At 40.6% G+C, this 27196-nt stretch overlaps 1 pseudogene; it reads right to left on the reverse strand.

Moving 5' to 3' along the window:
• Positions 1 to 12080: 12080 nt before the first annotated feature.
• Positions 12081 to 27196, reverse strand: part of LOC122794852 — a 56592-nt pseudogene continuing 41476 nt past the window's right edge.

Here is a 27196-nt window from a genome sequence, read left to right on the forward strand (position 1 = left end):
AATGATAAAGCTATAACAGCAAAGCTGGCTCTGCATTCTCCAGAGTAAGGATAGCAAAATAACTACTTACTGACCAGAGAACCTCATTTATGATTTATAAATTATGAAGTTCTTTTATGGGTGAAACCAGTATTATGCACCTGTTATAAATAAATGTATCCTTCTGCTGCTCTTTCATTTTGTTTTCTGAAAAAGAAAAGCCAAGGCCACCAGTCTGCCATTACATCTCAATGGTTACCCAAAAGAAACTGAATGGAAAGATGATAAATCAGGAAACAAAGGAGAATAGTATTGCTGGGATTGAATTCATCCTCAAGTCTTGGTGAGTACCTTCATGAGGGTGGATCCTGCTTTTCACAAAATCTCACCAAGACGACATTGATATATAGACTGTATTTTATATAGCATATATCATGAACAGAAGTAGGTTAAAAATAAGAAAGATAGCTGGGTACACAAGACCTAGGATAAAAAAGTGTCCAGTCCTGGTAAACAAACTGGTGCCAGGAATGGAAAAAATGACAGTGTAGAAGCCGCGGTGGTGCAGCGGTAGTGTTGTTGCCTCACAGCAAGAGGTTCTCCTGTTCGATTCTTGGCTGGAGCGCCTTCTGTGTGGAGTCAGCATGTCCTCCCCATGGTCGAGTGGCATTCAAAAGACATACGTAGAATGGGCGTGCCTTCGTTGAAGGTTGAGCATCGAGCTGGCACCTTGGCACCCATAAAAAAATCTACTGCTAATCATTAGCGGACCGGAGTTCTGCTGTGGCAACCCCTAACTGGGAAAAGCCGAAAGAAGAAGTAAGAAGAATCCTCAAGACAAGGAAACATTCCTATATTGGTGCTAAGCCAGGCCTAGGGAGGGGGATGGCCCAGCTCCCCTGTTGTAGAAGAAAGTAGCAGTCCACAAAAATCACAAAAACTGCTAGGCCAAAAAACAGCCATACAGATGATAGAGTGGATTATTTTGGATAAGAAAGAAATTATGTATTGTTACTATTATGCAAGAAGCCCAGAATGTCCAAACAGAAGATATACAAAAAGATTAAGAGATAAATTAGAGGAAAATAAAACATTTCCTCAAGAAAAACTGTCAGATGCTTCAAATGCAAATTTGTATTCATTAATACAACAGATCCATGAAAATCACTATATAGACCAAAAAACCTTGGGCTGTTTTGAAAAAGAAGCAACTGAGGAAGTGTGAAAATATAAAGAACAAAATCTAGTGACTTTTGAAAGGTATAAAAAATAAATATGGACATGGGAAAGAAAGAGAGATCTGATATGGTACAATATTTATGCAACGGAGAAAGCCAAATTAATCAACACAAAAAAGGTAGCCCCAAAGATATTCAAAGAGAAATACAGGCAAAGGCATCCAGATATGGACATTTCACAATAAAAAAAAGAAAATAAGATCACAAAGAGGGAACGTAGAACAGAAGATTAGTAAAGCAGAAGTTAAAAAAAAATAGAAACTGAAGTTATGGAATACCTGCAAAGTGAAGGATTTAGTGTAAAAAGTCTAACACAGGTTATATCACAGCATGATGAAACAAGTCCCCAAAGTAAGGAGAAACAGGAAGAGCAGGAGACATCTGAAGAAGAAATGATGACATGGGAAGAAAAAGAGATTTAATATGGTGTAATATTTATGCAAAGGAGAAAGCAAAACTAATCAATACAAAAAGAGCAGCACCAAAGATATTTGATTATAAATACGGACAAAGGCGTCTGGACATGCAAAGTTTTACAATACAAAAAATAAGAAAACAAAGAGGAAAAGTAGAAAAGAGGATTAGTAATGGAGAAGTTAAATAAATAGAAACTGAGATTATGGATTACCTGTGAAGTGAAGGAATTAGTGTAGAAAATTTAACTCAGATAACATCACAGCAGGATAAAGAGATGGACATCCTAATTAAGGAGAAACCAATGGTGCTGGAAGCATCTGATCAGTAGCCATATGAAGATACTTTGGAGCCTTCCACAGTAAAACCAGTACAAACATTCAGTTGGAGCTGGACAGCAAGAGAAGGAGCAGGAAACTGTGACAACTCTGATGCAGTCAATGTTGTGGAGTGATAGGCTAGTGAGTTCCCATGTGACAGAGCAATGGGTGACACAGGATGAAACTGAAGAGAATGTGACTCAGGAAGATGCTGTGGGACTTGCTATAGAATGCCCGCAGGAAATGGAAAACAAAGAGTGTGCCCTCCATTTAAAAGAATATGATCTAAGAGAAGAGTTGCTTGATTTAATAGAGATGGACAGACATATTAAGATCAATTAAAGAAATATAGTACAGAAGGTCAATAAAACCCAAAAAGTTAGAAGTTTGATAAAACAAATGAACACAGTAATTAGGACTGTCTATAGACTTTCATGCAATATAACAGAAATAAATATTATTGTGCAGCTAAATTAATAACAGATAAAGTCTTACCATAAAAACACAGGGTAGTAAGGGAAAGGAAGGGGAGAAATCGAATGCAATTAAGAAAAGAAATGTCACTGTTAGAAGAGTATAGAAGAAGATCAGGATCTATCGTGCACTATTGCAAATGTTTTTCTTTTGGCTTTAGGGGTCACCACAGCGGAACTCCGGTCCGCTAATGATTGGCAGTAGATTTTGTTTTTTTTTACGGTGCCGAGGTGCCAGCTCGATGCCCAACCTTCAATGAAGGCACGCCCATTCACGCATGTCTTTCGAACACCACTCAACCATGGGGAGGACATGCAGACTCCACACAGAAGGCGCTCCAGCCGAGAATCGAACAGGAGAACCTCTTGCTGTGAGGCGACAATGCTACTGCTGCACATCGTGCACTATTGCAAATAATAAACTAAAAATATCAGCCCAGGCAGAAAAACATAGAAGATACGTAATTAAATATAAAGGAAAAGTACAAAATAAGCAATTTATTGATGACCCAAAAATGTTTTAAAGAGAATTGGGAAACAAGGCAAAATAAACTGAAGCACCACCAAAAAAAGGAAGAAATAGATACATTTTGGAAAAATATCTATGAAGATCCCATGGAACATAACAAAGATGCTAAATGAATAGAAGTAAAAGAAAGAATAAGAAGTTCAAATGTACAGGATAAGAAATGGGATGAAGTAACGGCCAGACAGATTGAAACAAAGTTAAGAAAATATCCTAATTGGAAAACCCCAGGTCCAGATGCAGTAGCTAACCTCTGGCTAAAAGTATTAACATTTTTGCATAAAGATTTAGCCATGAGTAAGAAATATTTATATGCACACCCTGAACAGACAGCAGTCTGGTTAGCAACAGGAAAAACAATACTCCTACTTAAGAGTGAACCTGCAGACTATCCTAAAAATTATAGACCAATAACTTGCCTTCTGACGATGTATAAACTATACACTGGAATTGATGCTGATAGAGTTTGTAGTCATTTAGAAGAAAACTCAATCATGGCAATAGAACAAAAGGGAAATAAAAGAAAGTCATATGGAACAAAGGATTATTTGTTGTTAAATAAAGTCATACTGGATAACTGAAAAAGGGGAAAAAATCTAAATATGGCATGCATAGACTACAAAAAAGCATTTGACAGTATCACACATTCATGGATAAGAGTGCATAAAATGTATAAGATACACCCTACACTGATTGATCACATTACAGCATCCATGAAATGGTGGCAAACCACTTTGCAGTTAAGCCATGCTAAAGGAAATTATTATTCAAGGGATAAAAATTCAAAGAGGGATCTTCCAGGGTGACTCTCTGTCGCTGCTACTCTTTTGTCTTGCCCTTAACCCATTAAGCTGCCTACTTAACAGATTAGGTCATGGCTACAATCTGGCTACCAGAAAACACATAGTATAAAGACTTCTCATCTTCTTTTTGTGGATGATTTAAAACATTATAGTTCATCAGATGAGAAACTGAAAACACAACTGCAAGTGGTCAAAACTTTTGCAGATGATATAAGAATGTCATTTGGTCTTGATAAATGTGCAAAAGCAAGTTTAAAGCAGGAAAGTTGCAGCACCAAGAAAACTTCAGTTTGGGACAAGAATGTGATGTAAAAGAACTTGCGCAAGAGGGCGTGTATCAATATTTGGGAATTGATAAAAGATCAACAATAAAACATGAACAAATATGAATAAAACTTAGGAATATTTTAGAAGACTAAAATTAATACTGAAAACAGCGTTGACATCTAGGATTGAAGTCCAAGCTATAAACCAATTTGGTCTTACTGTCCTAACTTACAGTTTTGAAGTGATTGACTGGCCTCAAATGGTGTTGGATAGGTTAGACAGGAAAATAAGAAGGATGCTTCATGCTCACCAAATGATTTATAAAAATCAGTATATACCATGATTAATATTGCCAGTTCTGAAGGAGGTATGGGCCTCCTCAAAACTGATTACATGTATAGATCTGCAATTGCAGGACTGCATACGTATCTGCTGACCTCACAAGATGCAAACATAATGAAAGTTTTGAAACATGAGGAGAATAAGTCTAAAATTACTTCCCTGCTGAGTTTAGCAGATGCATATCAGCATCAAGCAGGAATGGAAATCAAACCAGAAGTAGATAAAAATCAGACAGCAACTGAATGTTCCAAAAAACAAAAGAAAGACTATAAGGAGAAGGACCAGATGAGAAGGCAAGAAATGTGGAAAATGCATAAATATAGTTGCAAGTATAAAAAACTCTTGGAACAACCTCATGTTGATCACGATTGAAAGCAGAAATGGTTAAGGACAGGTAAATTTAAACCAAAAGACAAATGGTTAATATGGGTGGCAAGATAGTGGCCAAGATAGTGGCACATGTTGGTTTACAAAGTCCATTGAACATGTGGGAGAAACAGACAAATATATGCTTTGTAAAACAGAATTGGCAACAGTCACACATCTTGTTGCTGGATATGATAATCTTAATCTTCCATTGCTGTGTGGATCCCTTACATCCCTTTTCTTATCAATACTGTATAATTTCATTTGTTTTGACCAGTAATTCATTTACCCTAACAGTCGATGTTTGCCATCTCTCCCTTGCATAGACTGGCACACAGGTTTGCGGGTATAGAGTGGACCCGAGACTACTACTGCTGCTTATAACAGCTGTGTTAATTTTGGGCTAACAAAGCTTAGCTCTCTGTAAATACCCAGAATGCATTCATGCAGAGAATGTGCAACGGGCATGGCACTGGTTTGCTACTTGCCTTCACAAGCCTGTAAACACAGCACTTTCACATAATAGGCACTTATGGACCTTCTCCAACCTCCAAAAAAGAAATTAGTGCAGTGTGTCCCCCCAGAATTGTGTCCAACCCTTCCCTGAGGAAATGCTAGCCAGAAAGGTCTGTCATTCATCTTTCTCCTCATTCCAATACCTGCAGGTGCCCATACAGTTAAGCAAACTCAGGTCATCTGGGTTGTATTCTGGGCATTTTTTTTTTAGCCAAAGATCCTGGAATTACAACAACCTGCTTGTAAAAGACAGCAGCCTGTGAAACTCCAGCTGAACAGGTATAATATGGATGTCTCTGGGAAAAATAGTTAGAATACCTGTTAGGTAATAAAATAAATTCCTCCAGTAAAACCTAAGGACAGTATATTATAGCAGTTTAAGTAAGGTATTGCTACTTCCCCTAAACAATAGTAATTTTGCTTATTTCATAAAGTACTTCTTCTGGGGTAGCTTTCTGAGATGGCAATAAGCTACTGAAAATATATTATCAGTCAATATTAGATCATTACTAAAAATCACTTCCTATTATGCATCCTCTCAATGACAGGAAGGCATTCACATCGTAAAATGATACCAGTCTTTTCATATAAGGCCTCAGAATCTAGGCTTGCAAATAATGAGATTTTAATACTAGAAAATGTACAGGATGTGTATAAAAATGTGGATGCTGATCTAACTGGAGATTTTTGGGAAGCAAACTGATCCTACTAAGGAGGGGTCATTTGGAGTGATAGAAAAGAAAAAAAGAGTTGTGTATCATTTATATAAAATAAAACTGTAACACGTTTCTTTTTGATATCTCTTAGTGAGAGCATAGTGACTTCAAATAGCATTTGTGTTAAAATAAAACCTTGGGCTACCACATATGTATTAAATGTAACATTAGAAGACCAATGTCAAACATTATTCTATTCTCCAAAAAGCTGACAAACTCAAGTATAACTTCTTTGTGGTTTGCAGATGTTCTATTAAAATGTAATGCGTCACAGAATAGAAAAGCTGATGACATAGCAAGGAGAATCAGAATAAACTTTGAAATATTATCCTTATCTTAAAGACAATTGTTACGCTCGTCGGTGCATTCTTGATACTATGACATTTCCTAAATCCAAATATGACAATATTATATGGGCCATAGCTGGTTAAGAATTTCCAGAATTTCTAAGGTAACCATTGTCCCCGTAACCTTACCTAAAAAAGGAAGATTACAGTTGGAGTTGTAGCTATCTGAACTTTGAGAATCTGGAGATAATTTCCTTAAAAGTGACTTTACAACTGTTGCCATTATAAAGCATGGGAGTCCCATTTTCTGTATTAACTGGCCCTCAGATTACCTTGTCAACCATTTGGCCACATGCTTAATGGTTGACAATGAGGCATACTGTGACAAATATCAAATTTTCATAAAGCATGGCTAAGCACTTAATGATTCTCAAGATTATGGATGAGTCAGTGCTTAAAATTTTCTCAGAATGTAAGCTTAAGGTTTAGCTTTATGAAAATGGGCATTAGGCTTGGCACTTGCAAAAGTTTCTGTAAACAAAAATCATACAAATGCCTCATATTCCTTTGTAAAAGCATTTCTCTGGTGCTAACTGATAGGATTGCTCAATTTATCCAGAACACAGAACAGGTGAAATGGTTGCTTTCCTGCAGCAGCCATTTCCATAGCTGCAAAGCATTTTTTCTATTGGCAGATTGCTGATGTACTGCTCCATTCATTGATGACTAGCACTATGCAGGGGGTGGCTGGATCTTAAATCTCCTCTATTTTATATATTTACACACACACACACACACACACACACACACACACACACACACACGCACACACACACAGTATATATTGTATTATATTATATTATACTATATTATATTATATTATATTATATTATATTATATTATATTATTATATATTATTATTATATAATTATATATCCAATATATCCAACTGCTGTTAACATCCAAAAGCCAGCCAAACTATGACTAAAGATATGTAGAGATCAGGCTGAAATAAATATGAACAGTAGAAGTAACAAAAGTGTATGCCAGCACCATGGCATGTGGATGTGCTGGTGTCACGACTGAAAAGATTGATTTATTGCTGACAATAAGAAAAATCTTTAGATATAAATTATTTCAAAGGATGATAGTACATGATTTCAACAAGACTGGAAGGCTCCAGTGAGTGAGGGGGTGCAGTCATATTGGGTTTTCCCAGATAGTGATCAGATTGATTGAGTGGCTTTGACACCAAGTTAGTTACAATAAACTGTCAGCTAACTGGAACTCAAGCAACTGGCAAAAAAAATTTGAAGAAATACAGTACAATTTTCATGTGTTGCACTTTCTGTTTTCCCCCAGCGGAAACACACCTTACATTTTTAGAGCTTTAGAGTTTTAAAATGGAAGATAGGAATAAATTCCCTCTCTCCCCAACCTCAGAACAAGTCACACCAAACAAATAGCAAAGGGTACAGTATTAGGCAGGCCTATTTTTACTAGTAACTCTCAAGCAACAAGAAACTACAGCTATCCGGTATCTACCAATCCCCGTGGGTGCCTGTTAACTTAGAGTTTACTGTATGTCAAAGATAAAATTCAACACAAACTTTGTTGTAAGCCCTCTTATATGTACAACAAATGAAAATTACAGCATATGATCTAGCCCTGGGAGGGGTTGTAGGAATTTATTAGCAATTGTAGACAAAACATTGTAGGTGTAATATCTGTAATTCACCACTAACAACTTTGTGTGGTTAACAACAGCAATATCAGTGAAGAAATTTATGAATTCCTACAAGAAATCATCTGCATTTGGGGGTGAGCAATATTAAAGAAGAATGCTAAATCTTTAACCATTTGCGAGGAAATGGTGAGATCAGATGCTTTGCTGGTCTTATTTAAATTAGACTTAAGTATTACAGCCACTCATCCACCCCTTTGAGCATGCTAGAATGGTGTTCTATTGAGTAACATGCTGGAAAAGCAACCACAAAAACTGGGCAACTAATATTTTCCTGCCAAATCTTGTTGATATAACCTTTGTTTACAGTTCTTAACACGTTTGTTGTAATTGTAATATTATTATTATTATTATTGTTAATTGACTTGATATTATATAAAACTGCTCCAACTCTGCTGATATTTCTTAGATTGACCATTCTTTTCTCAGTGTACAAGTGCTCATATGCTATTTGCTAGAGGCAGATTTGCTCATTTCTACGTAGTCAATATGGCAAATGTTCAGCCTCCCACTGACTTTGCTTTAGTGCAACATAGCCTTCCTGAAGGCCTGGATCAACCCTAAAATACATACCTAACCTTAAACTTTACTCCCAAAACCAAAAACTCTCTCTTGCTCCCTGAACAAAACTTTCCTTCTCACTCCCAAAAACAAACTTTTCTGATTACTTCCTAACACTGAATTCCTGACATCACTTGCTAAACCTAAATTCCCCTCTTGTTCTCTAAGCTTAAATTTACATAGAAACTGCAGTCTTGCTCCTTAAACCTACATTTCTTTATTGCTGCCTAACCCTAAATCCCTTAGTTACTTCCTCAACTTAAATTCCCACAGTTTCTCCTTAACCCTAAACTGCCCTCTGACTTCACAAACCTACATTACCGAAATCATTGCCTCAACTTAATTTGACAGATCACTCTCTATACCCAAATCCTTGATTGGTCCCTAATACCAAATTCCCCTTCCCTAAAGCTAAGTTCATCTTTTGATCACTACCTAAACATTATTCAAAACCCTCCCTAATCCTAAACCTAAATCCTCCAGTTGGGCCCTAAACCTAACAGGTAAATGCCTAGTCCTCTACTCCCAATCCATGACTGCTGCACTTACCTTATTCATACTCAGACATATGTTCAAGTGGCAGCTGACAGCTCCACTCCTGCCCTGGACTGCTGTAGCTTGTTTGAACACATATTCACATTCAAGCATGAATGGCTGTCCATTTAAACTGACAGAGAAATGAGATCCTGGCTTCAAGACTGTGATTTTTGAAGCAGCTGGGACTCAAGCAGTTGTAGTAGAACTAAGCTTGGGTCTACTAAAAGCACTGTTTTGCTGTTAGCTTGAGGCTTATTTGCTCACTAACTCAATGTCACTTCCAAGTCCCAGCTCTATGCTATATATATGTGTGTGTGTGTGTGTGTGTGTGTGTGTGTGTGTGTGTGTGTGTGTGTGTGTGTGTATGTGTGCGTGTGTGTGTGTGTGTTTAAAAATATTATTTTGTGTAAAATACAATTGCCACTGATAAAAACATTGGTTCATAGAGAGAGCTCTGAAGAAGGGACAAGAGTGCTTGACCAGAGAATTAATTAGGGAAATAGACTTATATGTACTTTCTTACAATTTTACCTTTGGTTGTCGGTGGTGGGAGTCAAACTCCACCTGTGCCAGTCCTCTGTGTATTATATCTATAGTAAATGTCTGTGTTGTGCAGTGAGAGTAGTCCTGGATGACTCTTAGCAAACAATACAATGAAAAATGCTCCTTTGTCTGTGACTGTTATCTTATGCTAGTCTGTCTTGCCTTTGTAAGCTGTTCTTTTCACATTAAGCCCAGTCCAGTGTGGGAGTGTGGGCATGCATGTGCGTGTGTGTGAGAGAGTATATGTTTGTGTGTGTGTGTGTGTGTGTGTGTGTGTGTGTGTGTGTGTGTGTGTGTTGAGTGTGTCTTGTACAATCTCATGGATAAGTTCTGTAACTCCACAGCATGCATTAACTCTGCTTTATATAACACAAGGGAAAAGTATACATACTATCATCACAAGCATTTAAATGATCTGTCATAAGCCCGTCTTGCCTGTACATTTTGCTTAGATCCCTTTCTGTAATCCATTTATTAATTCATGTAGTTATGTTTGTTTTCCCCTAGATTCTTTTTTTTGCTGGTTTACATATTTGAATGCCTATCCCACAGTTGCATCAGTGGTATTTCTTTTTATTTTTATGGTCCATTGTATCATAATAATTTAAAAAATAATCTTGTGGTAGAAAACACTAGTATCTGTTGTTATTTGTCACAGAGATGATTCTTATATTGCTGTTTGTCTCAGAGATGGATCTAATGCGTAGCATTTTTTTTGCATCCTTTCTGGTTATTGAAGTTCTCATGGACCTTATGAGTTATGATTTCACACTAATGAGTATAGAACCTAGAGAATCAACAGATCTGAGACTACTGCAGAAAGATTTTTACTGTACACATAAAATGTTGATCATTATTTTTGGAACAGTTCTTTATGAAGTGAACACAACTTTCTGGTTATGCTGCTTATATGGACTATATGAGCATGTTAGAACTACTAGTGACTCAATGGAATTACACTGTGTGAATGTAAATAGTAATGAAGCTAACACCTTTAATCTTGTAGATCAGATAAATATATTTACAGACTGTACCTTAACCCACTGGCAGATTGGGAAAGGGAAATTTTGTGAAGTTCATACATTCTTTCTGCAGTAGTCTTAGCTATATGGGTTATATCCCGCTAAGGATATAACAGCCAGTCAGCTTCCAAAGCTTCAGGGTACCTTCCATGTGTCCAAACTGTTAGTCAGCTCAAGCTGAGCTGACTGAAAAGATAGGTTTGGGCACCAAGCCCGTTAGAGTTTTCTTGCTATTAAAGAGAACACTCCTCTGCGGGTTTTTGTGGCTTGATGGTCAGCCGTTCCTTTGCAGAGCAGGTGAGTTCCCTATGAGGAAAGAAAAACTTCCACATTAAAAGTATATTGTTCTATTGTACTTTCCTGTTTAATTAAGTTATTTTTAAGCTAGGAGTTTGTGTTTTAACAGACCATCACAAGACTTAACCACACTGTTAAATAGGAGTGCATTTTTTTCTTATCAGTTTATAAGTTGTGTAAAGAAGTTGAAAAACATTTTTTTCTGTGGAAAAAGTGTATTTATTTTACTTTTTGGCTGTGGCAAATGGCTTGAAGTGATTTTTACTGTGTTTTTGTGTGAAAAAAGTTACTTTTAAAGACTTTAAATGTTTGCCAGCTAATGTTGCTTGTTTTCCCTGGGAAAGAGGCACTATTTTCAACTTGACCATAGAACAAACTACCAGTCCCCATGTCGGTCCTTTTTCCTGACAAAAAAAGAAAAAGTTAAGCAAACAACCTTTGCCACCACAGCAGGCTAGCAGTTTGCCTCAGCTACAGATGAGTGACTCTACTGTGACCAAAGCTGGTTCCTTAGACGACTTATCTTTTACCCCATTCATAGGTTCATAGGTTGTTACTAGGCTAATGATCACAAGAGCCCTACAAGCCTGGCTGTACATTTCAAGCAAGGGTATTCTGGAGGCTCATTTTTTTCAACAGCTTGATCTTTCAGTTATAAAGGCAAAAAAAGCAGCTTGTTAGTTCAGGGCTAAACCCACAAATTTGGAATGTCATACAACGCAGTTGCTATGCTTAATCATACTATTGTTTTGCATTGTCCACATAGCTGTGAAAGGAGAAAGCAGAAAAGTGGTAGCAGTACAAGAAACATATGCAGTCATCAAAATAGCTGCAACAATGAAGCAAGGCATTTAACAAACCTTGGGGGTCCTGGTACAATCTTTACATTAAGTGGTTGTCAGGGAAATTTTCTAACTGGTAATTCTGTCCAGACAGATACAGAGTTCTACTTCAGGTAACAAGACAGGTTTTGCTGTGAGCCTTTAGAACAGTAGAATCCATAGAGAAAGCAACCCCAAGAATCTGATGGCCTCTTGTTGACCAAAGCCATCATTCCAGTGATGGTATAAATGAGCTGTTGCCCTGACCAAACAGAAAAGGAAAAAAATTGCTCATGTGCTCATATGGCTTAAATGTAAAATAAAAATACACAAGAATCTTCCACAGCAGCATTGATTTTGCACAAGAAAGTAACTGCTTCTCTTCCATCATTCAAAAGGTGATCATATATCAGCACCAAGTATATCATCGGTCGCACATCACCCTTTCCTGCAACTTCTACTGGCTGATCAAAGATGCCATGCATGCCCCAGATTGAGAATGAGATGGGTTTAAAATGCGAGTTCCAAGGAGAGACTCAAATACTGCTGCATTGCTGATAGTAAAGGTTCCCCCATCCATACCTTCAAAGGCGAACTCATTCTTACAGGCCTTTTCTCCAATTTCATTAATGGCTTTCTCAATAGCAACAAAATTTACTGACCCAACATTTCTGATGGCAGGAACTACTAAAGCCTTTGGTGTAGCCACAGCAACACAGATATCAATATAATCTCTGTAAACAATTTTTTTGGTTGTGTCATCAATAGCAGCATTAAAACAGGCTGGTCCTGCAGGGCATATGCTGCTGCCTTCACAAATGCTGCCATAAAGCCTAGTTTCAAGTTATGTTTCTTCATGAAGGACTCTCTGTGATGTGCCCTTATCTCTTGGATAGTACTCATATCAATTTCTTTGAAAGTGATCAACTTTGCACATACATTCTGAGCCTCTTTTAGCCTCTGTGCAGTAATCAGTCTCATCCAGTTCATCTTCACTCTCAGCTCTGATCAGATGCCCTTGGCATAGGTTTCTATAACAGGGGATGGAAGAGCTGCAGTTTGCTTGATGGCTAAAACGGATTTACTGTCCATGGCTCATACAGTTAAAGGAGGCACTGATGGCATTGTAGGTAGGATAGGTTTTAAAGTCACTGTAACATGAGGGGGTAGGAGGAGGAGGTGGTGGTGATGAGTGCAGGAGGAGGTGTAAACGTGGAAGTTTCTGGCATATGGTCACTATGTTCTAGGAGTTATGCAATGTTCTCTGCAGCTGTTTGGGTCTCCTCAGTGGCCAAGCAAGAGCCACTCTTTTCAGTCCTGGGAGAAGCACAATTTTCCTGTTAAAAATAAACAGAAAACTAAACATATCTAGTTCCCTCAAATTTCTACAGACAGGAGTAGTTTAATGGCTCTGGTCCAAGGTTTAATTCAGGCTACTGATCCTTCTTATAAGGTGGTTTCTGGAAAAAGAAAGAGGGGATGCCTCTTTTCCTGAAGAGATTCAAGATTTTGAATCTGGACTGGAAGATGAAGGGAGAGATGCAGGATTTTCTCATATTTCTGATTCGGGCTCGGAGAAAAGCACAGTGTCTGATTCTCCTTGTCAGGGGGTCTCTCTTTCACTGAAACTATTTCCAGAATGTGCCAGTGTTTTCAGTGGGAGAACACTGAGATTTCTCAGTGTTTCAGAAGATACTATAAGCTGTTACAGATGGCATTTGCAGTACTTTCACCCATTCCTCTAGTTCTGTCAGTCACAGCAAAGAGGTTCTTCCATTCGATTCTTGGCTGGAGCGCCTTCTGTGTGGAGTCTGCATGTCCTCCCCGTGGTCGAGTAGCATTTAAAAGACATGCGTGAATGGGCATGCCTTTGTTGAAGGTTGGGTGTCGAGCTGGCACCTCGGCACCGTAAAAATCTACTGCCAATCATTAGTGACTCGGAGTTTCACTGTGGTGACCCCTAACCGGGAAAAGCCGAAAGAAAAACAACAACAACAACATGTGTCACTGCCTGTAATTCTCCTGACAGTCAGCCTGCTGCACCTAAAAAAGGCAAATAGATTGCATAAACATCCTCAGTCTTTTAAGTTTCTATACACACATCCCAAACCTGATTCTGCAACTGTAGCATTAATTAATCCTTCTGCTGCTAAACTTTTAGATAATTCCAATCTTAAATTTTCTGGTGAGGATGGGAAACCTGATACCCCTAAAAAGGCAAATAGATTGCATAAAGGTACTCAGGGCTGAAATCAATAAAACTTACACTAAGTGTACACTAAGTGTACACTATGTGTACACGATATGTATTCAATAAAATTCTTATCACATTTTTTGTGCTTTCTAGTCACTCAGAAAGATTACATTAAGTGTACATGTAGTCTACACTTTGTGGTAACCTGATGAATCCCTGTCAATATTTAAAGCAGCAAGAATATCAGTAGAAAAACTAAAATTAGGAGGAAGAAGGTGTGAGTTATGTCTGTGTTGTCTGTTCACTCAGAACAGTGTACACTTAGTGGACACTTAGTGTAGCCTTTATTGAATCCAGCCCTCAGTCTTTTATGTTTCTATACATTCATCCCAGACCTGATCCAGCAGCTATAGCTTTAATTAATCCTTTTGCTGCTAAACATTTAGTTAATTCCAGTCTTACACTTCCTGGTGAGGATGGGAAAATAATTCATAAGTATTGTGAAAGTCTGAAGAATTTTTTTTTCTGCAGTTCCTACTTGTCAGGAAAAATCTCCTTAAATGGTTTAATTTCTTCCCGTTTCACGGGTCACAGTTCATTGCTTACAGTGTGTGCTTCTTCATGGGTTATGGCCACTGGTATTGTTTTGAGGAAATTTATACAGTTGCATTCTCAGAACCACTCGGAAGATGTGAAAAAATGAGATTTTAAATTCTCCTTTGGGTTAGAATTTAGTTTTTTTTCCCTCTGCTGCAGAGGTTATCAAAAAGTGTGATGAGAGGGGTAAGCTGATAAAGAGAATCTCTTTAAAAAAATTTATTCCCACTTTCCAAATTTTCTAAGGGATTCTGTAACTCTTCATCTAGTTTTGACAAAATAAGTAGTCTCAATGAAATACTGTTAAACAGACCTTTACAAAGAAATGTCAAGGGGGCTCAAAAAAGAATACAGGACCCCCTCCCCCAAACCAAGAATAGTCCAACCTTGTTCTCCTCCCACTCAGGTAGTTCCTTTTCCCTTCTAGAAAACCTCCAATTTTCTCTTGGGAAACAGTTTCAGATAAAAGGGTTCCAAAGATCATTCATTAAGGTTACAGATGGCAGTGGGAGGAAATTGCAGGGGGGATACTTCCTGATCCACCAGACCAGACTGTTTTATGTCCCCTTGTGTGCAATATATGTTGTCTCAGGGAGTAATAGAGCCATTTCCTCCATCCCAGTTTGAGAAAGGTTTTTTATTCAAGGATGTTTTGGTGTCAAAGAAAGAAAATTATTGGAGACCATTTCTAGGATCTTTCTTTTCTAAACCCATTTGTGACAGTGCCCAAGTTCAAAAAACCTGTTATCTCTTCTTCCTCATTTAAGTTTCCTGGTAACATTAGATTTAAAGCTGCTATTATCACACCCCTATTTATCCAGACTTGGGTGTTTGTTAAGGTTTTCTGTGTTTGGATCACACTTGTCAGTTCTGTGTCATACCCTTTGGACTATCCACTGCAGCAAGAGTATTTAGAAAGTATCTCTCTCCAGCTATAGCTCATTGCAGGCTACACAGTATCCACATGTTTCCATATTAAGATGACTTGCTTATCTTTGCAGAGTCTTTTTCTAAGTGTCAGGAATCTGTCACTTGGTTGAGAGATTTTTTTACACAATCTGGATTCCAAGAGAACACTAAGAAGTATTTTTTGACTCCATCACAAAAGATTATGATCCTAGGGTGTCTGCTAGACACCTCACTTCAAACAGCTTTTCTTCCACAGGAAAAAATAAATATATATACTTAACTCTGTTTATAGGATTTCCACTCAGACTTCGGTCACTATGAGGGAATACCTCAGGATTTTGAGTCTCATTGCATTTATGATTCTCATGATACCCCTTTCAAGTCTCCACATAAGAAAGATGCAATGGTATCTGAGTCTCTTTGTTCCCAGCACCAACCCTCAATATCTTTTCAAATCCCAATTTTGGGGTTTGTCAGAAGAGAAATCACTTGGTGGAGACAGCAAATTGACCTAAATCCAGATGCTTCAGACAGATGCAAATATTGAAATATAAAAGAGATGCTTACTCTGATCAAGGCACTCAGTCAGAATCAACTTTGGTCACCTTGATCTTGTTCTGTTGTTAAAGACAATACCACAGTTATGTGGTGCCTAAAAAGGAAGGGGAGATCAGGTTTTACCCTTTTACAGAATAGCCATGTTAGCTTGAGATATAGCTTCACAGCACAGTTTCATTCTATAGGCATCCTACATCCCATCAGAGCAAAACTGTGTGGCAGACAAGTTGAGCAGGACTAGGGCAGACCCTCAAAAATGGAAACCGGATAAGAGGGTCTTCCAAGATTTGATTCATTTATGGAGTTCCTCAAGTAGACCTCTTTCCCTCCTCTCTGAACAATCAGCTGTCAAAATTCTGCTCCAGGACTCCATGCAAGCAGGCCTGGAAGAAAGATACCTTTTCTTTTCATTGGGCAGGAATTTTTCTGTATAATTTTTCACCCTTTACACTGATATCCAGGACACTTATAAAGATTTAGAAGTAATCTCCTTAAGATTATATATTTCAATATTTCTCGGAGGTACAGGCCAACATGGAAGGACTATGGCTGACCAAGTTCACAGATGACTGCAAACTGGGCGCAATAATAGACTCTCCAGCCGACACAAGCATCCTCCAAAAGGGCCTCATAGAAACAGACAACTGGTGCCAGAGCCATGGCCTCAAGCTAAATGCCAAAAAGTGTATAGTCATCCCCTTTGGCAAAAACAAAGTGCCCACAAATTACCACATAGGTGGTAATCCATTAAGTACAGAAGAAGTAATTAGGGACCTGGGGACCCAAGTTGATATCAATCTTTCATTTGACAACCATGTGGCCAAAGTGGTTAGAAAAACATTTTATATAGCCCATCTAATCATGAAGGGATTCACATCTACATCAGGGGAGGTCATCGTGCCTCTTTACTCATCCCTCATCAGGCCCATAATTGAGTACAATGCCCCTTTTGGGATGTACCTTACCAGACACCTGCAGCAACTGGAAAGACCCCAAAAGTACCTCACCAAGAGGATCAAGGGGATCAAACAGATGCCGTATGCTGCCCGGTTAAAGAAACTCCAGCTCTACTCAGTGGCATACCGCCTGCTCAGAGGCGATCTGTGCCTGACGTATAAAGCCATGTCCAACCCGGAATTAATGGACATGCTGCACCTCAGAAAATCCAAATCCCATCGAGCTATGCGCTCAAGGGACTTGAACCTCAGCACTGAAATAAATAGGACATGCTGGAGGGACAGATTCATAACCCAGAGGCTCCCTTCACTTTGCAATAAAATCCCAGTCCAGGTTAGGCAGAGTCCCTCACTGACCCTCTTCAAGAGGAATCTTGATGAGTTGATGGGAGATCGTGGGTTTACCCCGGTATCACTTCTGTGTCATTGTTAGACAGAGGCACAGTATACTAACCTCGAAAAAGGGCATAGCAAAATTAATTTAAAATGGGTGGCGAAAGCCAAACACACTCTGGCTAGGCTTATAAATGCCCTAGGGCAGATAGCCTAGTATGAACCTATGAACCTATGAACCTAAGATCATTGCAGTGATTCCCTTCTGGCACACACAGCAAGTAGTTATCTCTGTAATGCCCAATCAAGGAGCCTCAGTCCTCACCACTAACACCAGAGAGGGTGTCTCATATATAAGGAAAAGATAACAAATGCATACAGTAAAGTGCAATTTCCCTTAAGAGCACACAGAGATCACAGTCAGTCTGGGGCAGGTTGCTCCCTTGCTCCCCAGATCTCCAATAAGACTCCCCACTGCCACAGCTATAGGGTCCAGATCTCAGCCTAGCTGGGCAAGCTAAAATCTACAGCACCCTCTATGTCCAATCAGTGCTTTGTGTCCCTGCCCAAGTAGCTGACACCCACCCACTTTGAGATAAGAGTTTACACAACCACACAAACACTTCTGGGGAAGGCTGGCACAGGTTCTCCAGCTGTGCCCCTTTTACCCAGACTATACAGTAGTACCACTTGCCACCACCCAGCTAATAATTATCAACTATCCAAAGGCCCTTAAAAGGGTGTCCAATTATTACAGTGCAATGTTATTATCCATTTGGTAGATGTGACTAAAGAGTCTCAAGGCTTATTAGAGTGACTTGGTCAGTAAACTTTATACATATGTAATGTACTCTAGAGCTTAAATTATCTCTACACAAACCAGCCACAGTTGAAAGGCTTTAAAATATTTAATAATAAATAATTAAAACCACAAGACAATACTTTCTACTACACTGTCAGTGCTAGTCAAGAGTTCAGAGATCACACAGAAATACTTAAAATAAATCAGTAGTACAGTTCTGACATCACAGAAAAAACACTTAGTCTAATCTTTATAGTCCTAGCTATTTCTACAAGAAAACACACTTCTAAAATAACTTATATAAGACAACAGGCGAGTGCTGAGTTGGATGTTCAGACAAAAATACTTAATACTCTCTGGTTCTCACTGTTTAAATTGAAACTGCAGGTCTGATAAACCATTACACACTTCCCTGGTGTTCCCAGGCTGACAGAAACTGCATTAACATTATTTTATACTTAGAGCAATAAAGGACATTCCACATATAAAATGTGGTCATTAACTTTAGCCATAAAACAATAGGCAGGAAGCCTTCATCTAGCCTGGATGGAGCCGAATTGTAAACATCCAAGGCAGTCATGAAATAATTTTTATTTCAAAGGATCAACAAGAAATGCTTGAATTGGGCTCAGGCACCTAGGCGGCGCAACACCCCCCTGTGAGACAGTTGGATGTGGACACATGGCATGTTGGCAGTTTAGATGCAGTGACAAATGCCTGCAGACAATTTCCTGTGGGAATAGATGAACCCCCTGCACCCTAACCACAGGTGGCAGACACAAACCCCCACAGTGATACACTCTGCACCCCCCTAGAAGCCACCATGTGCAACTGTCAGTGGAACATGTGGCTGGCATAGGATGCCACGTGGGCATGAAAGTGGTAACGTGAAACCTGTGTGCTGTGGGCAAAGCCTTTATTAACACAATATGTAAAGTGATGTGTGTAGTGCTTGGTGCGTACTAAACCCAGATATAATCACAACTTGTAGAAATGTGCCACAGCATGGAGGAAATCCTGCACATCACTGTAGTCACACTTATGTTGCAAGATGTGCTTTAGGCGGCACTCCCTTACAACAATAGCCTTCCTACACGGTGTCACAGGCATCCCCCTCAAAAGAGACTCCCATTGAGTATCTGTCAGGTTCTGTTCCTGTTGCAGAACAGACAGAAGGTCGGATAGCTGCACAGTAGGGCGTCCCAGTAACAACTTCAGCCGACGATGCCATGCCTCCACCTGGTTATTAGTCCATGGGAAGTCTATGTCAGAGACATCACACACATTCCAAAACCTCAAAGGGTAGGACGATGGCAGCCATTGCTGTACTGAGCAGCGGGATGCATACTTGTGTGGTCAGCCTCGCACATAATGATGGTCCAGAAATACGCCAATAGGCTGAGCACAGTCTTGTAAAGTAGCCACAATGTCCAGAAATGCAGGGACAACATCTTCCAGTGTAGGAATACCAACACAATCAGCTTGCAGATGACAATTGAGAAAGCAGTGTCCGTACCATAGATGGCCACAAGGTGGTGATGCTGGATCTGGAGCCAAATGATCTGTGCAAAATGGAATAGGCACCCCTTCAGAATACTCTTAGGGAATGCCTTACAGCTGGCATGGATCACTGCCTTCTCGAAATCAGTCATAGTATACTGTGGAGCTAAGGTGCATCCCTGTACTGTGGCCATACCCTTCAGTATCTCCCACATATTGTTGTAAGCAGTCTCCGACTTCCATGTCATGAGACAGTACACCAGGGGGACGATCCTTGCTGATGTGGGGGTGCCAATACTTCCATGTAATGTATACAGCTGGTGACATATATCAGCCCATGTGGGGAAGGTGCCATCCCCAAGAATAATGTCAGACCTGCACAGATCAATCAGATTCTATGATGTAGTAAGTAGAACCAAGGAATCAGTCCCATCCATATCAGACCTTCTACGGAGGATAAAGCTGCCACTACAGAGTGGATACTGGCTGACATCAATATCTGCAAGTGTTGCTGGAGGTGTGGTCATGGATGCTCGTGCCTTCTGCTGTACCCTGGTTATGCTACAATGCAGGGTGGCACGGCAAGGCATCTCTTGTAGTACATTGTTATCTGCTGTGCCTAGGACACTCTGCATTACCAGGCTTGGCAGTTCATTGCCGGTTACCACCCTCTGCCACAGTTCTGCTGGCAGTGTAGCCACTTGGGCTGTTGTTGCATCTGGGCTGTGCTGGTGTGGCAGTGATTTCAGCAGTTCTGCCCCCTCATCCTGGTGAACAGTGATGGCACGACCACTGCAGGCCTTTACTCTCTGCTTGATACATGCCCAGTACCGTTTAGATGGTGCTTCACGCTCCAAATGGTAGAGGTATCTTTCCACTACCAGCATTGGTTTGCCCCATTGGCTGGGCACTGTGCTGTATCTGTTGCCAAGCTGACTGGGGCTATACAGGTACATAGATTCCATCATGGTAACGCAACTTGTTGATGGCCTCTCGGTATCCATCACAGCCAGTGTAGCTGGGAACAGGATGTAGACACGACCCGGGTACAAGTCACTATCAGACGTTAGATTAGTTGCTGTACACCATCTTGTGTTGTACCCTGTGAAGTAGCGCTGCCTGCCACAGTGGTCCAGTGCAGCTATCTGCACTCCACCTTGCTCTGACTGCCTGGCTGCTAGGGTTTCACTATTTGCAGTTCACACAGCCATGGGGTTGACATGTGCTTGTAGTCTGGTAGGTGTCTACACAGCTTGTTTGCAACACAGGTTCTACGTGTACTGCACAGGTCCCCTTTAACTCCCAGCTGTTGCTGCTGGCCAATCAGGGTGTGGGCCCAGTCTCAGTTTCAGTGACAGAGGTTACATAGGGAGGTTTCTCTGTGTTGCACCCTTGTCTGCCTACATGGGCCTGCATACTTGTGTACTCCAGCTGCAGCAACCAATGGATGGGTTTGGTGGCCCCTGCAATACACACATACTGCTGTTGACTGAGAGGTGGAATGCTACCCCTGTGTGACAGTGTTCCCTACTAAAATGTTTATTTCTTGCTGTTGGGTTGGTAGTCTGTGCTTGCCCGGGTTGGTATGTTCCCACCTGCTACTGCACTAGGGGGGCTCTGGCAGGACAGTTACTGTCTGTTGCAGGCATGCCTCTCCACCATTTTGGGCTGGTCATGTATTGGAGCCATTCCCAACAGTGGTACTCACAGGGACACTGTGTCCATCATGCTGTGACATGCTTGGTTGGTGTTACACCAACGGGTCTTGCAGTAGAATGTACTTTCTGAGGGGTATGAAGTCTGAAACTCATCTGTCTGCTCCACTACAGTGCTGGACGGCCACATGTGTGTGGTATTTGGGCTACCCATATTCTGCACAGCTCAGGGCTGTCTGTGCTGTTATATACTGTTAGGGGGTATTGGGAGGGATGCTTGTGGGGTTCTTGATGTTTGAAACATGCGCATGTACGTACGCTCTGCTGCAGCTGCAGCTACTGTGGGTTTTACTGTCTGCTTCCCCAGGAATGTTTACTGTGTGGGTTTGTGTGGACTTGTGGAGCTCTACAGGTATGCTACATTTAATATTGTGCTTTGTGTGGACTTCTGGAGCACTAACGGTATGCTGCTGTTATTTTCATGCTTGTGTACATTTTGGCCTTGTTCTGCTGCGTTGCGCGGCTGTTTCCACTGTCGGGTGGCAGCCCGCGTACTTGCTTTAGGGGTCATCTCCGTTTGTTGTTTTTTCCACCGATGTGGATTCCCATGTGTATCTCCCTTTTGGCTGCACCGCTCTATGGTCTAGCGATGCTGCGGCCTTCTAGTTTCGGCGGTGTAGCTCGTGGGCATTCGTCTCGCTATCTACATGCTGGAACCCGTTTGACTTAGCTTTCTTTTCAGCAGAGGGCAATGTGGCCACATTGTTTTAAGTTCAACATTTCACAGTATTTGCAAATTATAGAATTATGTACCAGATTCTATTTGACTAGGCTGGCAGCCTTCATCCATCTCTACCAGTCTTCACATTCTCTTATTTTGGAAATGGCCAGGGGCAATTATCACAAGCTTCCTCACAGAATGGATCCACTTACACAAGAACAGGAGTATTTTATACACCCCAACCTCAACAACTTCAGCTGACTTCCTGAATTATAGGTCTTAATTCCCTTTAGGCACTTGTTTACTGAGGACATGCAGCAGGTACTAATGGTGACAAGAAAGCCTGCTACAAAAAAAATGAGATTAGCAAATGGAAAAGGTTTTCTAGTTGGTGCCAACAACATAAATATCACCCATTGTTTTCTGTTTTTACAATAATTGTGTGAGTTGCTATCCATTGACCTTTCCTATTCCTCCATCAAGGTTCATTTATCAACAATTTCAGCATGTCTGCCCATGGATCATCCTTTGTCAATGCATTCTCATGTCAAAATGTTTTTCAAATGAGTTTTACATAAGAGAACTCCAAAAAAGCTGGTAGCTCTCCTTGACATTGCAATTTCGTGTTAGAGAAGCTAACACTTGCTTTATTTGAACCAGCTCATCTGTGTGACTTGAGTTTCTTAATGTGCAGGATTGTTTTATAGATTTCTCTGACTCTACAAAAAGAGTATCTGAGTTGCAAGCTCTTATGGTGAGTAAACACTATCTAATTTTCCATTGAGACAGGGTTTCTTTGAGAATTAATCCTTCTTTTATGCCTAAAGTGATATCCAAGTTTACTTTAAGCCAAACTATCCATCATCCTGTTTTCTTTCCCAAACCTAAAAATGAGGGAGAAAGAACACTCTATACAGTGGATGTCCACAGACAACTCAAGTACTATTATGACAGAATAAAATCTTTCAGATTGTCAGATCAGTTGTTCATTTCTTGTGAAGGTAAGAAGAAGGAACAACCTTTGTCAAAACAGACTATTTTCAAATGGTTGTCTCAGGCTATTACCTTTTGTTATTTTCACCACAACAAAACTATTCCAGGAAGGGTCAAGGCCCACTCTACCAAGCCCATGTCTTCTTCTATGTCTTGTTGTAGGTGTTGTAGGTGTAGAAGTTTTCATGCAGCAGCAACTTGGTCCTCTGTACCTACTTTTACAAAGGACTACAAGCTTGATTTCTTCAATAGGTCTAAATCAGGTTTTGATAGAACCCACTTCTTCGTTCCACCTCCCAAATATATTAAGTTAGGGTAAGGTACGCATATAGCTAAGGCTACTGCAGCAGTGATCAATTTGATGAACATAGTACAACTGTGTAATAAACTTACCATTACCAGTAGGTGATCGAATAATCACTACTGCAGTAACTCTCGCTTCCTCCACCCCCTTTTTGTTCATTGGATCAGAGGAAGTTACTAGGCTGTTGGCCCTGAGGCCCTTATAGGCCTAGCCAAGAGTTTAGCCCATGTTTAGACAAGTCATCACCAGATGCCCCTGTCCAGCAGGGACACAGATGGAATCCCAGGGATGAATTTTCGGTTTCCCATCCAGTTCTCCAGGATTCTCTTAAAAAAAGGGTAAAGAGGTACTCTGCTTGATGTGAAGAGGGAGTCTATTCCACAGATGGGGGAGTCTCTGTGACACAAATCTGTCCTGACAACAAGTGGTATTAATGTTACAGTCCAAGTTTAGGCCATGCATGCAGGTTACTTAAGTGGAGCTTGACTTGCGGATATGCAGCAGTCCCATCAAGTAAGGGCCTGAGATCACCTTGTATGCCAGACAGCGGTCACCTCTGAGGAGTGTGAATGAAACTGAGTAGAGGGCTAGGACTTTTAACCTATCTATGTATTGTACATTTTTGAGGCCCTGGATTCTCCTGGTAAGGAACCTCTGTGGTCTTTCCAGCTGCTGCATGTACTTTGCAAGGTACATGCCAAATGGGGCATTGTACTCAATAATGGGCCTTATAAGGGAAGAATACAGGGATGTCATGACCTCCTTGTCCCTGGATGAGATACCCTTACTTATAAGGTGGGCCATGTAGAAAGCTTTCCGTACAATGGAAGCAACATGGTGGTCAAAAGTCAGGTTGCTATCAACCTGGGTGCCCAATTCCCTCGTGACTGATTGCGTGTTTAGGACATTGCTATTAATGTCACAATTTGTGGGGATGTCACTCTCCCCAAAGGGGATGATGATGCATTTTTTGGTATTCAGCTTGAGGCCATGTTTCTGGCACCAGTCATTTGTTTGGGTAAGACCCTCTTTGAGGATGTCCATGTCACTAGGGGAATTGATGACAGCGCCCAACTTGGAGTCATCTGCAAACTTGGTCAGCCATAGCCCACTGGTTTTAGCCTGCACCTCAGAAAAGTATATCCCAAATAACAGAGGCCCCAAGACTGAACCCTGGGGTATGCTGCTCATTACGAGTCTACTGCTTGAGGTGGTTTCCTCTATTTTGACTAGGTGGGTTCTATCAGTGAGCCAGTTAGCTACCCATCTTGTAACATATGGATTGATGCCTAGTTGAGAGAGTTTCTCTAATATTCCAGAGTGGGGAATAGTGTCAAAGGCTTTCACCAGATCAAGATAAGTGGTGTGCACCATTTTCCTTGCGTCCATGGCTTTGGTGGCTATCTCAAAGAAGTTGACCAAATTTAACAGACATGTCCTCCCCCTTAATGAAGCCAAACTGTGTGGGATCAAGTGTTTGGAGGTTGCCAGTGTTTTAGTTAATGAGATCCATGATAATCCATTCTATGGCCTTGCAGATCAGGCTAGTTAGGCTGATGGGTCTATAATTTCCTGGATCGGTGGACGCTCCACCTTTGTGCAAAGGGTGGCTGTCCTCCGCTCTGCTGGGATGAAGCCAGTACTCATGCTTTGGTTAAATAGGGCACCTAATAATGCTACAATTTCTTGCCTGAGTTCATGTAAGATGCAGCCTGGGATGTTATCGGGTCCCATGGAGGCTGTATTTTTTGCCTTTGAGGGATCAGTGATGACCTATTCCCTAGATATAAGGGGAAGGGAGCAGGTACTGGGGATGTCCTGATTTACTTAAATGGGGGCAGAGGGGTGAAGTTTTAGCTGTTACTGTCAGCTAGCAAGTTTGCTATATCTACAGCATTTGTATATATGATGTCCTTGGCCACCAGTTCTGAACAGATCTGGGTACTTCCGTTGAGATTGCAGACATATGTGAAGAAGGCCCTATGATTGCCTCTAGTAGATGTGGCCAATTTGGACTCGAAGTTTGCTTTGGAGGATTTCACTAGTGCTCTTATTTGCTTGTTCAGGCTAAGGAGGAATTCCTTCCAGTTGGGTACCTGCTCCTTTTTGGTCCTGGACAGCAATTTTTTCCTTTTGTTATAGAGTTTATTTATTGCAGATGTCCACCAGACAGGTTTACCCTTCCTTGTGGAGGATGATTTAGTCCTGTCAGGTATTCCTGATTCAGTGCATCTGTATAAATGCTCGTATAGTGCTTTGGTGTAGTTTTGGATACTGGTGCCAGTTCCTGGAGAGGGAAGGGGGTTGTGAAGCTGTTTATACAATCCCCCAGCAGGCTGTAATTGGATTTGGAGAAGTTTTTTTGTTTAACCCTAGCTAGAGGGTAGTTGAGGAAGATTGTGACTTCAAAAGAGACTGCTTTATGGTCGGATCTTACCAGGGAGGATGATACTGCAGGAATGCTGCAGTGATTACTCATGTCCAAGATATTATCACCTCTTGTGGGGGTATTAACTAGCTGTTCCAAGGTATTTGCATTGACAAAAATCAAGGAATCTCTGGGCATTTGTGTTCTGGCATGAGTAGTTCTTCCAGTCTATGTTTGGGTAGTTAAAGTCACCCAGGATCAGGATAAAGGGTTGAATCTTGATAGATTCGAAGAGGTTCAGATAGATAGATAGGGTGTCTTGAGTCAGATTTGGGGGCTGGTAGCTAGCTATGATTTGTATAGGGGTCTTGTCAATATTTAACTGCACCTGTAGTGTCTGCGCTGCATCATACTGTTTGACTAGCCTGGAGGTGTGTATGTCTTTAATATATATTGAAACTCCACCTCCTTAGCTTTACTGCCCACAGTTTGGGGTCTGAATGTATGATAGGATGAGTAACCAAGTAAAGCTGGAGTGCTCTCCACAGCTTTGAACCAGATTTCTGTGACTGCGCAGATGTCAGTATTTTCCAGGCTTAGGGATGCTTGCATTGAGTGCAGATTCATGTTTAGACTCCTAGCATGTAACAGCATGTCCTTTAATTTGAATTTTATTGAAATGTTTATATTGGTAGTTTTAACCTCATCACTTTTCCTAAAAAAGGTACTATGGGGGAGGAAAGAACCTTTGCCAGAAGCCTGAAGCCCAAGTGAGACAGATGCAGGTCATCTCTGGTAAAGCATCGTGGTCTAGCGATCATATCTTCCCAGGCTGTCAGGTACTAGATCCTCCTGGAATTACACTAGAAACTAAGCCAATTGTTAAAGTCAATCATTTTCTGTTTGTACTGAGGCATCATTCTGGTTGACAGTAGAATGCTGCTTAAGGCTAGGGACATAACTGAACTATGCATGGTATGTGGTGTGGAGGGCTGTGGTGATTGCATGTGTTTTTGCCTTGGAAGTCTCCTTTGTTTAGATATGTTTTTGTTGAGGACCCCCTCATATGTGGGTATGTGTTGTCTAGGTGTGGGTGGTGTTTGAGGTGTAGTGATTGAGCTGACAACCTTCTCAGTGCCAGATATACTGGCTTGTGAGGGAAAGAGCATAGACTCTAGGTTCCTAATGTAATTGCATCTCTTACAAATTGTGTTCCTAGTTTGTAGTAGTAGATGGTTGTCCGTATACATGAGGCAGTTGCTACACTGTTTCAGGATGCCCAAATCAACTAGGCTGGCAGGAGAAACTGTAGGAAATTGTCCATCCATATTTGTCAGACTCTGAGGGAGAAAGGACAGGGTGAGCTAAGGGGTAGGCCTAAAGCCCAAGTGCTTAAACCAAAACTAAGAGGCTTAGAATAACACTTTAACAGGCTATAAACAAGCAGTTAGAAAATGCAACAGAAAAGATGCAGTTGAACACTTTAGAGAACAAGCAGCAAGTAGCAGGAAAAAGCAAGTTGAAGTAATAGAGT

This window comes from Protopterus annectens, chromosome 2.part1, assembly GCF_019279795.1.
Source record: "Protopterus annectens isolate FY-2018-M chromosome 2.part1, PAN1.0, whole genome shotgun sequence".
Classification (NCBI taxonomy): Eukaryota; Metazoa; Chordata; order Ceratodontiformes; family Protopteridae; genus Protopterus; species Protopterus annectens.